Raw genomic sequence first — 15,668 nt, 5'->3', positions numbered from 1 at the left:
AAGTCGGCATTGTGACATTTGTATTAAATTCGGATGCAATGTCTGTGTTTCATCGTCAATAAGAAGGTCCAAGGGATACAGTAAACCTGAAGTGAAGCATCGGAATCTAAAACTGGACTCACAGGAGAGGTTCAAATCATAGAATGTTAGAGTGTCTGTCCTCTTGTACTTAAGTCGGCATTGTGACATTTGTATTAAATTCGGATGCAATGTCTGTGTTTCATCGTCAATAAGAAGGTCCAAGGGATACAGTAAATCTGAAGTTAAGCATCGGAATCTAAAACTGGACTCACAGGAGAGGTTCAAATCATAGAAAGTTAGAGTGTCAGTCCTCTTGTACTTAAGTCGGCATTGTGACTTATGTATTAAATTTGGATGCAATTCCTGTGTTTCATCGTCAATAAGAAGGTCCAAGGGATACAGGAAACCTGAAGTGAAGCATCGGAATCTAAAACTGGACTCACAGGAGAAATTCAAATCATAGAAAGTTAGAGTGTCAGTCCTCTTGTTCTTAGGTCGGCATTGTGACTTTTGTATTAAATTCGGATGCAATTTCTGTGCTTCATCGGCAATAAGAAGGTCCAAGGGATACAGTAAACCTGAAGTGAAGCACCATGATCTAAAACTGGACTCACAGGAGAGGTTCAAATAATAGAAAGTTAGAGTGTCAGTCCTTTTGTACTAAGGTCGGTATTGTGACTTTTGTATTACATTCGTATGCAATTTCTGTGTTTCATCGTCAATAAGAAGGTCCAAGGGATACAGTAAACCTGAAGTGAAGCATCGGAATCAAAAACTGGGCTCACAGGAGAGGTTCAAATCATAGAATGTTAGAGTGTCTGTCCTCTTGTACTTAAGTCGGCATTGTGACATTTGTATTAAATTCGGATGCAATTTCTGTGTTTCATCGTCAATAAGAAGGTCCAAGGGATACAGTAAACCTGAAGTTAAGCATCGGAATCTAAAACTGGACTCACAGGTGAGGTTCAAATCATAGGAAGTTAGTGTGTCAGTCCTCTTGTACTTACGTCGGCATTGCGACTTTTGCATTAAATTCGGAAGCAATTTCTGTGTGCCATTGTCAATAAGAAGGTCCAAGGGATACAGTAAACCTGAAGTGAAGCATCGGAATCTAAAACTGGACTCACAGGAGAGGTTCAAATCATAGAAAGTTCGAGTGTAGGTCCTCTTGTACTTAAGTCGGCATTGTGCCATTTGTATTAAGTTCGGATGCAATCTATGTGTGCCATCGTCAAAAAGAAGGTCCATGGGATACACTAAACCTGAAGTGAAGCATCGGAATCTAAAACTGGACTCACAGGAGAGGTTCAAATCATAGAAAATTAGAGTGTCAGTCCTCGTGTACGTAAATCGGCATTGTGCCATTTGTATTAAATTCGGATGCAATTTCTGTGCTTCATCGTCAATGAGATAGTCCAAGGTATACAGTAAACCCGAAGTGAAGCATCGGAATCTAAAACTGGACTCACAGGAGAGGTTCAAATCATAGAGAGTTAGAGTGTCAGTTCTTTTGTTCTTAAGTCGGCATTGTGCCTTTTGTATAAAATTCGGATGCAATATCTGTGTTTCTTCGTCAATAAGAAGGTCCAATTAGGCAGTAAACCTGAAGTGAAGCATCGGAATCTATAACTGGACTCACAGGAGAGGTTAAAATCATAGAAAATGAGAGTGTCAGTCCTCAAGTATTTAAGTCGGTATTGTGACTTTTGTATTAAATTCGGATGCAATTTCTGTGTTTCATCGTCGATAAGAACGTCGAAGAGATTTACTAAACCTGAAGTGAAGCATCGGAATCGAAAACTGGACTCACAGGAGAGGTTCAAATCATAGAAAGTTAGAGTGTCAGTCCACTTGTACTTAAGTCGGCATTGTGACTTTTGTATTACATTCGTATGCAATTTCTGTGTTTCATCGTCAATAAGAAGGTCCAAGGGATACAGTAAACCTGAAGTGAAGCATCGGAATCTAAAACTGGACTCACAGGACAGGTTCAAATCATAGAAAGTTAGAGTGTCAGTCCTCGTGTACTAAGGTCGGCATTGTGACTTTTGTATTACATTCGTATGCAATTTCTGTGTTTCATCGTCAATAAGAAGGTCCAAGGGATACAGTAAACCTGAAGTGAAGCATCGGAATCTAAAACTGGACTCACAGGAGAGGTTCAAATCATAGAATGTTAGAGTGTCTGTCCTCTTGTACTTAAGTCGGCATTGTGACATTTGTATTAAATTCGGATGCAATGTCTGTGTTTCATCGTCAATAAGAAGGTCCAAGGGATACAGTAAATCTGAAGTTAAGCATCGGAATCTAAAACTGGACTCACAGGAGAGGTTCAAATCATAGAGAGTTAGAGTGTCAGTTCTTTTGTTCTTAAGTCGGCATTGTGCCTTTTGTATAAAATTCGGATGCAATATCTGTGTTTCTTCGTCAATAAGAAGGTCCAATTAGGCAGTAAACCTGAAGTGAAGCATCGGAATCTATAACTGGACTCACAGGAGAGGTTCAAATCATAGAAAGTTAGAGTGTCAGTCTTCTTGTACTTAAGTAGGCATTGTGCCTTTTGTATTAAATTCGGATGCAATTTCTGTGTTTCATCGTCAATAAGAAGGTCCAAGGGATACTGTAAACCTGAAGTGAAGCATCGGAATCGAAAACTGGACTCACAGGAGAGGTTCAATTCATAGAAAGTTAGAGTGTCAGTCCGCTTGTACCTAAGTCGGCATTGTGCTTTTGTATTACATTCGTATGCAATTTCTTTGTTTCATCGTCAATAAGAAGGTCCAAGGGATACAGTAAACCTGAAGTGAAGCATCGGAATTTAAAACTGGACTCACAGGAGAGGTTTAAATCATTGAATGTTAGAGTGTCAGTCCTCTTGTACTTAATTCGGCATTGTGACTTTTGTATTAAATTGGGATGCAATTTCTGTGTTTCATCGTCAATAAGAAGATCCAAGGGATACAGTAAACGTGAAGGTAAGCATCGGAACCTAAAACTGGACTAACAGGAGAGGTTCAATTCACAGAAAGTTAGAGTGTAAGTCCTCTTGTACCTAAGTCGGCATTGTGCCTTTTGTATTACATTCGTATGCAATTTCTGTGTTTCATCGACAATAACAAGGTCCAAGGGATACAGTAAACCTGAAGTGAAGCATTGGAATCTAAAACTGGACTCACAGGAGAGGTTAAAATCATAGAAAATGAGAGTGTCAGTCCTCAAGTATTTAAGTCGGTATTGTGACTTTTGTATTAAATTCGGATGCAATTTCTGTGTTTCATCGTCGATAAGAACGTCGAAGAGATTTACTAAACCTGAAGTGAAGCATCGGAATCGAAAACTGGACTCACAGGAGAGGTTCAAATCATAGAAAGTTAGAGTGTCAGTCCACTTGTACTTAAGTCGGCATTGTGACTTTTGTATTACATTCGTATGCAATTTCTGTGTTTCATCGTCAATAAGAAGGTCCAAGGGATACAGTAAACCTGAAGTGAAGCATCGGAATCTAAAACTGGACTCACAGGACAGGTTCAAATCATAGAAAGTTAGAGTGTCAGTCCTCGTGTACTAAGGTCGGCATTGTGACTTTTGTATTACATTCGTATGCAATTTCTGTGTTTCATCGTCAATAAGAAGGTCCAAGGGATACAGTAAACCTGAAGTGAAGCATCGGAATCTAAAACTGGACTCACAGGAGAGGTTCAAATCATAGAATGTTAGAGTGTCTGTCCTCTTGTACTTAAGTCGGCATTGTGACATTTGTATTAAATTCGGATGCAATGTCTGTGTTTCATCGTCAATAAGAAGGTCCAAGGGATACAGTAAATCTGAAGTTAAGCATCGGAATCTAAAACTGGACTCACAGGAGAGGTTCAAATCATAGAAAGTTAGAGTGTCAGTCCTCTTGTACTTAAGTCGGCATTGTGACTTATGTATTAAATTTGGATGCAATTCCTGTGTTTCATCGTCAATAAGAAGGTCCAAGGGATACAGGAAACCTGAAGTGAAGCATCGGAATCTAAAACTGGACTCACAGGAGAAATTCAAATCATAGAAAGTTAGAGTGTCAGTCCTCTTGTTCTTAGGTCGGCATTGTGACTTTTGTATTAAATTCGGATGCAATTTCTGTGCTTCATCGGCAATAAGAAGGTCCAAGGGATACAGTAAACCTGAAGTGAAGCACCATGATCTAAAACTGGACTCACAGGAGAGGTTCAAATCATAGAAAGTTAGAGTGTCAGTCCTTTTGTACTAAGGTCGGTATTGTGACTTTTGTATTACATTCGTATGCAATTTCTGTGTTTCATCGTCAATAAGAAGGTCCAAGGGATACAGTAAACCTGAAGTGAAGCATCGGAATCAAAAACTGGGCTCACAGGAGAGGTTCAAATCATAGAATGTTAGAGTGTCTGTCCTCTTGTACTTAAGTCGGCATTGTGACATTTGTATTAAATTCGGATGCAATTTCTGTGTTTCATCGTCAATAAGAAGGTCCAAGGGATACAGTAAACCTGAAGTTAAGCATCGGAATCTAAAACTGGACTCACAGGAGAGGTTCAAATCATAGGAAGTTAGTGTGTCAGTCCTCTTGTACTTACGTCGGCATTGCGACTTTTGCATTAAATTCGGAAGCAATTTCTGTGTGCCATTGTCAATAAGAAGGTCCAAGGGATACAGTAAACCTGAAGTGAAGCATCGGAATCTAAAACTGGACTCACAGGAGAGGTTCAAATCATAGAAAGTTCGAGTGTAGGTCCTCTTGTACTTAAGTCGGCATTGTGCCATTTGTATTAAGTTCGGATGCAATCTATGTGTGCCATCGTCAAAAAGAAGGTCCATGGGATACAGTAAACCTGAAGTGAAGCATCGGAATCTAAAACTGGACTCACAGGAGAGGTTCAAATCATAGAAAATTAGAGTGTCAGTCCTCGTGTACGTAAATCGGCATTGTGCCATTTGTATTAAATTCGGATGCAATTTCTGTGCTTCATCGTCAATAAGATAGTCCAAGGTATACAGTAAACCCGAAGTGAAGCATCGGAATCTAAAACTGGACTCACAGGAGAGGTTCAAATCATAGAGAGTTAGAGTGTCAGTCCGCTTGTACCTAAGTCGGCATTGTGCTTTTGTATTACATTCGTATGCAATTTCTTTGTTTCATCGTCAATAAGAAGGTCCAAGAAATACAGTAAACCTGAAGTGAAGCATCGGAATTTAAAACTGGACTCACAGGAGAGGTTTAAATCATTGAATGTTAGAGTGTCAGTCCTCTTGTACTTAATTCGGCATTGTGACTTTTGTATTAAATTTGGATGCAATTTCTGTGTTTCATCGTCAATAAGAAGATCCAAGGGATACAGTAAACGTGAAGGTAAGCATCGGAACCTAAAACTGGACTAACAGGAGAGGTTCAATTCATAGAAAGTTAGAGTGTCAGTCCTCTTGTACCTAAGTCGGCATTGTGCCTTTTGTATTACATTCGTATGCAATTTCTGTGTTTCATCGACAACAACAAGGTTCAAGGGATACAGTAAACCTGAAGTGAAGCATTGGAATCTAAAACTGGACTCACAGGAGAGGTTAAAATCATAGAAAATGAGAGTGTCAGTCCTCAAGTATTTAAGTCGGTATTGTGACTTTTGCATTAAATTCGGATGCAATTTCTGTGTTTCATCGTCGATAAGAACGTCGAAGAGATTTAGTCAACCTGAAGTGAAGCATCGGAATCGAAAACTGGACTCACAGGAGAGGTTCAAATCATAGAAAGTTAGAGTGTCAGTCCACTTGTACTTAAGTCGGCATTGTGACTTTTGTATTACATTCGTATGCAATTTCTGTGTTTCATCGTCAATAAGAAGGTCCAAGGGATACAGTAAACCTGAAGAGAAGCATCGGAATCTAAAACTGGACTTACAGGACAGGTTCAAATCATAGAATGTTAGAGTGTCTGTCCTCTTGTACTTAAGTCGGCATTGTGACATTTGTATTAAATTCGGATGCAATTTCTGTGTTTCATCGTCAATAAGAAGGTCCAAGGGATACAGTAAACCTGAAGTTAAGCATCGGAATCTAAAACTGGACTCACAGGAGAGGTTCAAATCATAGAAAGTTAGAGTGTCAGTCTTCTTGTAGTTAAGTCGGAATTGTGCCATTTGTATTAAATTCGGATGCAATGTCTGTGTTTCATCGTCAATAAGAAGGTCCAAGGGATACTGTAAACCTGAAGTGATGCATCGGAATCGAAAACTTGACTCACAGGAGAGGTTCAATTCAAAGACAGTTAGAGTGTCAGTCCTCTTGTACCTAAGTCGGCATTGTGCTTTTGTATTACATTCGTATGCAATTTCTTTGTTTCATCGTCAATAAGAAGGTCCAAGGGATACAGTAAACCTGAAGTGAAGCATCGGAATTTAAAACTGGACTCACAGGAGAGTTTTAAATCATAGAATGTTAGAGTGTCAGTCCTCTTGTACCTAATTCGGCATTGTGACTTTTGTATTAAATTGGGATGCAATTTCTGTGTTTCATCGTCAATAAGAAGTTCCAAGGGATACAGTAAACCTGAAGTGAAGCATCGGAATCTAAAACTGGACTCACAGGACAGGTTCAAATCATAGAAAGTGAGAGTGTCAGTCCTCTTGTATTTAAGTCGGTATTGTGACTTTTGTATTAAATTCGGATGCAATTTCTGTGTTTCATCGTCGATAAGAACGTCGAAGAGATTTAGTAAACCTGAGGTGAAGCATCGGAATCGAAAACTGGACTCACAGGAGAGGTTCAAATCATAGAAAGTTAGAGTGACAGTCCACTTGTACTTACGTCGGCATTGCGACTTTTGCATTAAATTCGGAAGCAATTTCTGTGTGCCATTGTCAATAAGAAGGTCCAAGGGATACAGTAAACCTGAAGTGAAGCATCGGAATCTAAAACTGGACTCACAGGAGAGGTTCAAATCATAGAAAGTTAGAGTGTCAGTCCTCGTGTACTAAGGTCGGCATTGTGACTTTTGTATTACATTCGTATGCAATTTCTGTGTTTCATCGTCAATAAGAAGGTCCAAGGGATACAGTAAACCTGAAGTGAAGCATCGGAATCTAAAACTGGACTCACAGGAGAGGTTCAAATCATAGAATGTTAGAGTGTCTGTCCTCTTGTACTTTAGTCGGCATTGTGACATTTGTATTAAATTCGGATGCAATGTCTGTGTTTCATCGTCAATAAGAAGGTCCAAGGGATACAGTAAATCTGAAGTTAAGCATCGGAATCTAAAACTGGACTCACAGGAGAGGTTCAAATCATAGAAAGTTAGAGTGTCAGTCCTCTTGTACTTAAGTCGGCATTGTGACTTTTGTATTAAATTTGGATGCAATTCCTGTGTTTCATCGTCAATAAGAAGGTCCAAGGGATACAGGAAACCTGAAGTGAAGCATCGGATTCTAAAACTAGACTCACAGGAGAAATTCAAATCGTAGAAAGTTAGAGTGTCAGTCCTCTTGTTCTTAGGTCGGCATTGTGACTTTTGTATTAAATTCGGATGCAATTTCTGTGCTTCATCGGCAATAAGAAGGTCCAAGGGATACAGTAAACCTGAAGTGAAGCACCATGATCTAAAACTGGACTCACAGGAGAGGTTCAAATCATAGAAAGTTAGAGTGTCAGTCCTTTTGTACTAAGGTCGGTATTGTGACTTTTGTATTACATTCGTATGCAATTTCTGTGTTTCATCGTCAATAAGAAGGTCCAAGGGATACAGTAAACCTGAAGTGAAGCATCGGAATCAAAAACTGGGCTCACAGGAGAGGTTCAAATCATAGAATGTTAGAGTGTCTGTCCTCTTGTACTTAAGTCGGCATTGTGACATTTGTATTAAATTCGGATTCAATTTCTGTGTTTCATCGTCAATAAGAAGGTCCAAGGGATACAGTAAACCTGAAGTTAAGCATCGGAATCTAAAACTGGACTCACAGGAGAGGTTCAAATCATAGAAAGTTAGTGTGTCAGTCCTCTTGTACTTACGTCGGCATTGCGACTTTTGCATTAAATTCGGAAGCAATTTCTGTGTGCCATTGTCAATAAGAAGGTCCAAGGGATACAGTAAACCTGAAGTGAAGCATCGGAATCTAAAACTGGACTCACAGGAGAGGTTCAAATCATAGAAAGTTCGAGTGTAGGTCCTCTTGTACTTAAGTCGGCATTGTGCCATTTGTATTAAGTTCGGATGCAATCTCTGTGTGCCATCGTCAATAAGAAGGTCCATGGGATACAGTAAACCTGAAGTGAAGCATCGGAATATAAAACTGGACTCACAGGAGAGGTTCAAATCATAGAAAATTAGAGTGTCAGTCCTCGTGTACGTAAATCGGCATTGTGCCATTTGTATTAAATTCGGATGCAATTTCTGTGCTTCATCGTCAATAAGAAGGTCCAAGGGATACTGTAAACCTGAAGTGAAGCATCGGAATCGAAAACTGGACTCACAGGAGAGGTTCAATTCATAGAAAGTTAGAGTGTCAGTCCGCTTGTACCTAAGTCGGCATTGTGCTTTTGTATTACATTCGTATGCAATTTCTTTGTTTCATCGTCAATAAGAAGGTCCAAGGGATACAGTAAACCTGAAGTGAAGCATCGGAATCTAAAACTGGACTCACAGGAGAGGTTCAAATCATAGAATGTTAGAGTGTCTGTCCTCTTGTACTTAAGACGGCATTGTGACATTTGTATTAAATTCGGATGCAATTTCTGTGTTTCATCGTCAATAAGAAGGTCCAAGGGATACAGTAAACCTGAAGTTAAGCATCGGAATATAAAACTGGACTCACAGGAGAGGTTCAAATCATAGAAATTTAGAGTGTCAGTCCTCTTGTACCTAAGTCGGCATTGTGCCTTTTGTATTACATTCGTATGCAATTTCTGTGTTTCATCGACAATAACAAGGTCCAAGGGATACAGTAAACCTGAAGTGAAGCATCGGAATCGAAAACTGGACTCACAGGAGAGGTTCAAATCATAGAAAGTTAGAGTGTCAGTCCTCGTGTACTAAGGTCGGCATTGTGACTTTTGTATTACATTCGTATGCAATTTCTGTGTTTCATCGTCAATAAGAAGGTCCAAGGGATACAGTAAACCTGAAGTGAAGCATCGGAATCAAAAACTGGACTCACAGGAGAGGTTCAAATCATAGAATGATAGAGTGTCTGTCCTCTTGTACTTAAGTCGGCATTGTGACATTTGTATTAAATTCGGATGCAATTTCTGTGTTTCATCGTCAATAAGAAGGTCCAAGGGATACAGTAAACCTGAAGTTAAGCATCGGAATCTAAAACTGGACTCACAGGAGAGGTTCAATTCATAGAAAGTTAGAGTGTCAGTCCGCTTGTACCTAAGTCGGCATTGTGCTTTTGTATTACATTCGTATGCAATTTCTTTGTTTCATCGTCAATAAGAAGGTCCAAGGGATACAGTAAACCTGAAGTGAAGCATCGGAATTTAAAACTGGACTCACAGGAGAGGTTTAAATCATTGAATGTTAGAGTGTCAGTCCTCTTGTACTTAATTCGGCATTGTGACTTTTGTATTAAATTGGGATGCAATTTCTGTGTTTCATCGTCAATAAGAAGTTCCAAGGGATACAGTAAACCTGAAGGTAAGCATCGGAACCTAAAACTGGACTCACAGGAGAGGTTCAATTCATAGAAAGTTAGAGTGTCAGTCCTCTTGTACCTAAGTCGGCATTGTGCCTTTTGTATTACATTCGTATGCAATTTCTGTGTTTCATCGACAATAACAAGGTCCAAGGGATACAGTAAACCTGAAGTGAAGCATTGGAATCTAAAACTGGACTCACAGGAGAGGTTCAAATCATAGAAAGTGAGAGTGTCAGTCCTCAAGTATTTAAGTCGGTATTGTGACTTTTGTATTAAATTCGGAGGCAATTCCTGTGTTTCATCGTCAATAAGAAGGTCCAAGGGATACAGTAAACCTGAAGTGAATCATCGGAATCTAAAACTGGACTCACAGGAGAAATTCAAATCATAGAAAGTCAGAGTGTCAGTCCTCTTGTTCTTAGGTCGGCATTGTGACTTTTGTATTAAATTCGGATGCAATTTCTGTGCTTCATCGTCAATAAGAAGGTCCAAGGGATACAGTAAACCTGAAGTAAAGCATCATGATCTAAAACTGGACTCACAGGAGAGGTTCAAATCATAGAAAGTTAGAGTGTCAGTCCTCTTGTACTTGAGTCGGCATTGTGACTTTTGTATTAAATTCGGATGCAATTTCTGTGTTTCATCGTGAATAATAGGGTCCAAGGGATACTGTAAACCTGAAGTGAAGCATCGGAATCTAAAACTGGACTCACAGGAGAGGTTCAATTCATAGAAAGTTAGAGTGTCAGTCCTCTTGTACCTAAGTCGGCATTGTGCCTTTTGTATTACATTCGTATGCAATATCTGTGTTTCATCGTCAATAAGAAGGTCCAAGGGATACAGTAAACCTGAAGTGAAGCATCGGAAGCTAAAACTGGACTCACAGGAGTGGTTCAAAATATAGAATGTTAGAGCGTCAGTCCTCTTGTACTTAAGTCGGCATTGTGATTTTGTATTAAATTGGGATGCAATTTCTGTGTTTCATCGTCAATAAGAAGGTCCAAGGGATACGGTAAACCTGAAGTTAAGCACCGGAATCTAAAACTGGACTCACAGGAGAGGTTCAAATCAAGGAAAGTTAGTGTGTCAGTCCTCTTGTACTTAAGTCGGCATTGTGACTTTTGCATTAAATTCGGATGAAATTTCTGTGTGCCATCGTCAATAAGAAGGTCCAAGGGATACAGTAAACCTGATGTGAAGCATCGGAATCTAAAACTGGATTCACAGGGGAGGTTCAAGTCATAGAAAGTTAGAGTGTCAGTTCTCGTGTACGTAAGTCGGCATTGTGCCCTTTGTATTAAATTCGGATGCAATTTCTGTGTTTCATCGTTAATAAGAAGGTCCTAGTGATACAGTAAACCTGAAGTGAAGCTTCGGAATCTAAAACTGGACACACAGGAGAGGTTCAAATCATAGAGAGTTAGTGTGTCAGTCCTTTTGTTCATAAGTCGGCATTGTGCCTTTTGTATTAAATTCGGATGCAATATCTGTGTTTCATCGTCAATAAGAAATTCCAAGGGATACTGTAAACCTGAAGTGAAGCATCGGAATCGAAAACTGGACTCACAGGAGAGGTTCAATTCATAGAAAGTTAGAGTGTCAGTCCTCTTGTACCTAAGCCGGCATTGTGCTTTTGTATTACATTCGTATGCAATTTCTTTGTTTCATCGTCAATAAGAAGGTCCAAGGGATACAGTAAACCTGAAGTGAACCATCGGAATTTAAAACTTTACTCACAGGAGAGGTTTAAATCATGGAATGTTAGAGTGTCAGTCCTCTTGTACCTAATTCGGCATTGTGACTTTTGTATTAAATTGGGATGCAATTTCTGTGTTTCATCGTCAATAAGAAGTTCCAAGGGATACAGTAAACCTGAAGTGAAGCATCGGAATCTAAAACTGGACTCACAGGACAGGTTCAAATCATAGAAAGTGAGAGTGTCAGTCCTCTTGTATTTAAGTCGGTATTGTGACTTTTGTATTAAATTCGGATGCAATTTCTGTGTTTCATCGTCGATAAGAACGTCGAAGAGATTTAGTAAACCTGAAGCTAAGCATCGGAATCGAAAACTGGACTCACAGGAGAGGTTCAAATCATAGAAAGTTAGAGTGACAGTCCACTTGTACTTAAGTCGGCATTGTGACTTTTGTATTAAATTCGGATGCAATTTCTGTGTTTCATCGTCAATAACAAGGTCCAAGGGATACAGTCAACCTGAAGTGAAGCATCGGAATAAAAAAAACTGGACTTACAGTAGAGGTTCAAATCATAGATAGTTAGAGTAACAGTCCTCTTGTACTTAGGTCGGCATTGTGACTTTTAATTAAATTCGGATGCAATTTCTGTGCTTCATCGTCAATAAGAAGGTCCAAGGGATACAGTAAACCTGAAGTGAAGCAACGGAATCTAAAACTGGACTCACAGGAGAAGTTCAAATCATAGAAAGTTAGAGTGTCAGTCCTCGTGTACTAAGGTCGGCATTGTGACTTTTGTATTACATTCGTATGCAATTTCTGTGTTTCATCGTCAATAAGAAGGTTCAAGGGATACAGTAAACCTGAAGTGAAGCATCGGAATCTAAAACTGGACTCACAGGAGAGGTTCAAATCATAGAATGTTAGAGTGTATGTCCTCTTGTACTTAAGTCGGCATTGTGACATTTGTATTAAATTCGGATGCAATTTCTGTGTTTCATGGCAATAAGAAGGTCCAAGGGATACAGTAAATCTGAAGTTAAGCATCGGAATCTAAAACTGGGCTCACAGTAGAGGTTCAAATCATAGAAAGTTAGAGTGTCAGTCCTCTTGTACTTATGTCGGCATTGTGACTTTTGTATTAAATTTGGATGCAATTCCTGTGTTTCATCGTCAATAAGAAGGTCCAAGGGATACAGGAAACCTGAAGTGAAGCATCGGAATCTAAAACTGGACTCACAGGAGAAATTCAAATCATAGAAAGTTAGAGTGTCAGTCCTCTTGTTCTTAGGTCGGCATTGTGACATTTGTATTAAATTCGGATGCAATTTCTGTGCTTCATCGTCAATAAGAAGGTCCAAGGGATACAGTAAACCTGAAGTGAAGCACCATAATCTAAAACTGGACTCACAGGAGAGGTTCAAATCATAGAGAGTTAGAGTGTCAGTCCTCTTGTACTAAGGTCGGCATTGTGACTTTTGTATTACATTCGTATGCAATTTCTGTGTTTCATCGTCAATAAGAAGGTCCAAGGGATACAGTAAACCTGAAGTGAAGCATCGGAATCAAAAACTGGGCTCACAGGAGAGGTTCAAATCATAGAATGTTAGAGTGTCTGTCCTCTTGAACTTAAGTCGGCATTGTGACATTTGTATTAAATTCGGATGCAATTTCTGTGTTTCATCGTCAATAAGAAGGTCCAAGGGATACAGTCAACCTGAAGTTAAGCATCGGAATCTAAAACTGGACTCACAGGAGAGGTTCAAATCATAGAAAGTTAGTGTGTCAGTCCTCTTGTACTTAAGTCGGCATTGCGACTTTTGCATTAAATTCGGAAGCAATTTCTGTGTGCCATCGTCAATAAGAAGGTCCAAGGGATACAGTAAACCTGAAATGAAGCATCGGAATCTAAAACTGGACTCACAGGAGAGGTTCAAATCATAGAAAGTTCGAGTGTAGGTCCTCTTGTACTTAAGTCGGCATTGTGCCATTTGTATTAAGTTCGGATGCAATTTCTGTGTGCCATCGTCAATAAGATCGGCCAAGGTATACAGTAAACCTGAAGTGAAGCTTCGGAATCTAAAACTGGACTCACAGGAGAGGTTCAAATCATAGAGAGTTAGTGTGTCAGTCCTTTTGTTCATAAGTCGGCATTGTGCCTTTTGTATTAAATTCGGATGATATATCTGTGTTTCATCGTCAATAAGAAGGTCCAAGCTAGACAGTAAACCTGAAGTGAAGCATCGGAATCTAAAACTGGACTCACAGGAGAGGGTAAAATCATAGAAAGTTAGAGTGTCAGTCTTCTTATACTTATGTCGGCATTGTGCCTTTTGTAGTAAATTCGGATGCAATTTCTGTGCTTCATCGTCAATAAGATCGTCCAAGGTATACAGTAAACCTGAAGTGAAGCATCGGAATAAAAAAAACTGGACTTACAGGAGAGGTTCAAATCATAGAAAGTTAGAGTAACAGTCCTCTTGTTCTTAGGTCGGCATTGTGACTTTTGTTTTAAATTCGGATGCAATTTCTGTGCTTCATTGTCAATAAGAATTTCCAAGGGATACAGTAAACCTGAAGAGAAGTATCGGAATCTAAAACTGGACTCACAGGAGAGGTTCAAATCATAGAAAGTTAGAGTGTCAGTCCTCTTGTACTAAGGTCGGCATTGTGACGTTTGTATTACATTGGTATGCAATTTCTGTGTTTCATCGTCAATAAGAAGGGCCAAGGGATACAGTAAACCTGAAGTGAAGCATCGGAATCTAAAACTGGACTCACAGGAGAGGTTCAAATCATAGAATGTTAGAGTGTCTGTCCTCTTGTACTTAAGTCGGCAATGTGTCATTTGTATTAAATTCGGATGCAATTTCTGTGTTTCATCGTCAATAAGAAGGTCCAAGGGATACAGTAGACCTGAAGTTAAGCATCGGAATCTAAAACTGGACTCACAGGAGAGGTTCAAATCATAGAAAGTTAGAGTGTCAGTCCTCTTGTACTTAAGTCGGCATTGTGACTTTTGTATTAAATTCGGATGCAATTTCTGTGTTTCTTCGTCAATAAGAAGGTCCAAGGGATACAGTAAACCTGAAGTGAAGCATCGGAAACTAAAACTGGACTCACAGGAGAGGTTCAAATCATAGTAAGTTAGAGTGTCAGTCCTCTTGTACATAAGCCGGCATTGTGCTTTTTGTATTAAATTCGGATGCAATTTCTGTGCTTCATCGTCAACAAGATCGTCCAAGGTATACAGTAAACCTGAAGTGAAGCATCGGAATCTAAAACTGGACTCACAGGAGAGGTTCAAATCATAGAAAGTTGGAGTGACAGTCCTCTTGTACTTGAGTCGGCATTGTGACTTTTGTATTAAATTCGGATGCAATATCTGTGGTTCATCGTCAATAAGGAGGTCCAAGGGATACTGTAAACCTGAAGTGAAGCATCGGAATCTAAAACTGGACTCACAGGAGAGGTTCAATTCATAGAAAGTTAGTGTGTCAGTCCTCTTGTACCTAAGTCGGCATTGTGCCTTTTGTATTACAATCGTATGCAATTTCTGTGTTTCATCGTCAATAAGAAGGTCCAAGTGATACAGTAAACCTGAAGTGAAGCATCGGATACTAAAACTGGACTCACAGGAGAGGTAAAAATATAGAATGTTAGAGTGTCAGTCCTCTTGTACTTAAGTCGGCATTAAGATTTTGTATTAAATTGGGATGCAATTTCTGAGTTTCATCGTCAAAAAGAAGGTCCAAGGGGTACAGTAAACCTGAAGTTAAGCATCGGAATCTAAAACTGGACTCACAGGAGAGGTTCAAATCATAGAAAGTTAGAGTGTAGGTCCTCTTGTACTTAAGACGGCATTGTGCCATTTGTATTAAAGTCGGATGCAATTTCTGTGTGCCATCGTCAATAAGAAGGTCCAAGGGATACAGTAAACCTGAAGTGAAGCATCGGAATCTAAAACTGGACTCACAGGAGAGGTTCAAATCATTGAAAGTTAGAGTGTGAGTCCTCGTGTACGTAAGTCGGCATTGTGCCATTTGTATTAAATTCGGATGCAATTTCTGTGCTTCATCGTCAATTAGATAGTCCAATGTATACAGTAAACCTGAAGTGAAGCATCGGAATCTAAAACTGGACTCACATAAGAGGTTCAAATCATAGAGAGTTAGAGTGTCAGTCCTTTTGTTCTTAAGTCGGCATTGTGCCCTTTGTATTATATTCGGATGCAATATCTGTGTTTCATCGTCAATAAGAAGTTCCAAGGGGTACAGTAAACCTGAAGTGAAGCATCCGAATGTAAAACTGG

This window comes from Schistocerca americana, chromosome 10 (genome assembly GCF_021461395.2).
Source record: "Schistocerca americana isolate TAMUIC-IGC-003095 chromosome 10, iqSchAmer2.1, whole genome shotgun sequence".
Lineage (NCBI taxonomy): Eukaryota > Metazoa > Arthropoda > Insecta > Orthoptera > Acrididae > Schistocerca > Schistocerca americana.
The sequence above is the reverse complement of the archived record's forward strand: the minus strand, read 5'-3'. Positions refer to the sequence as shown.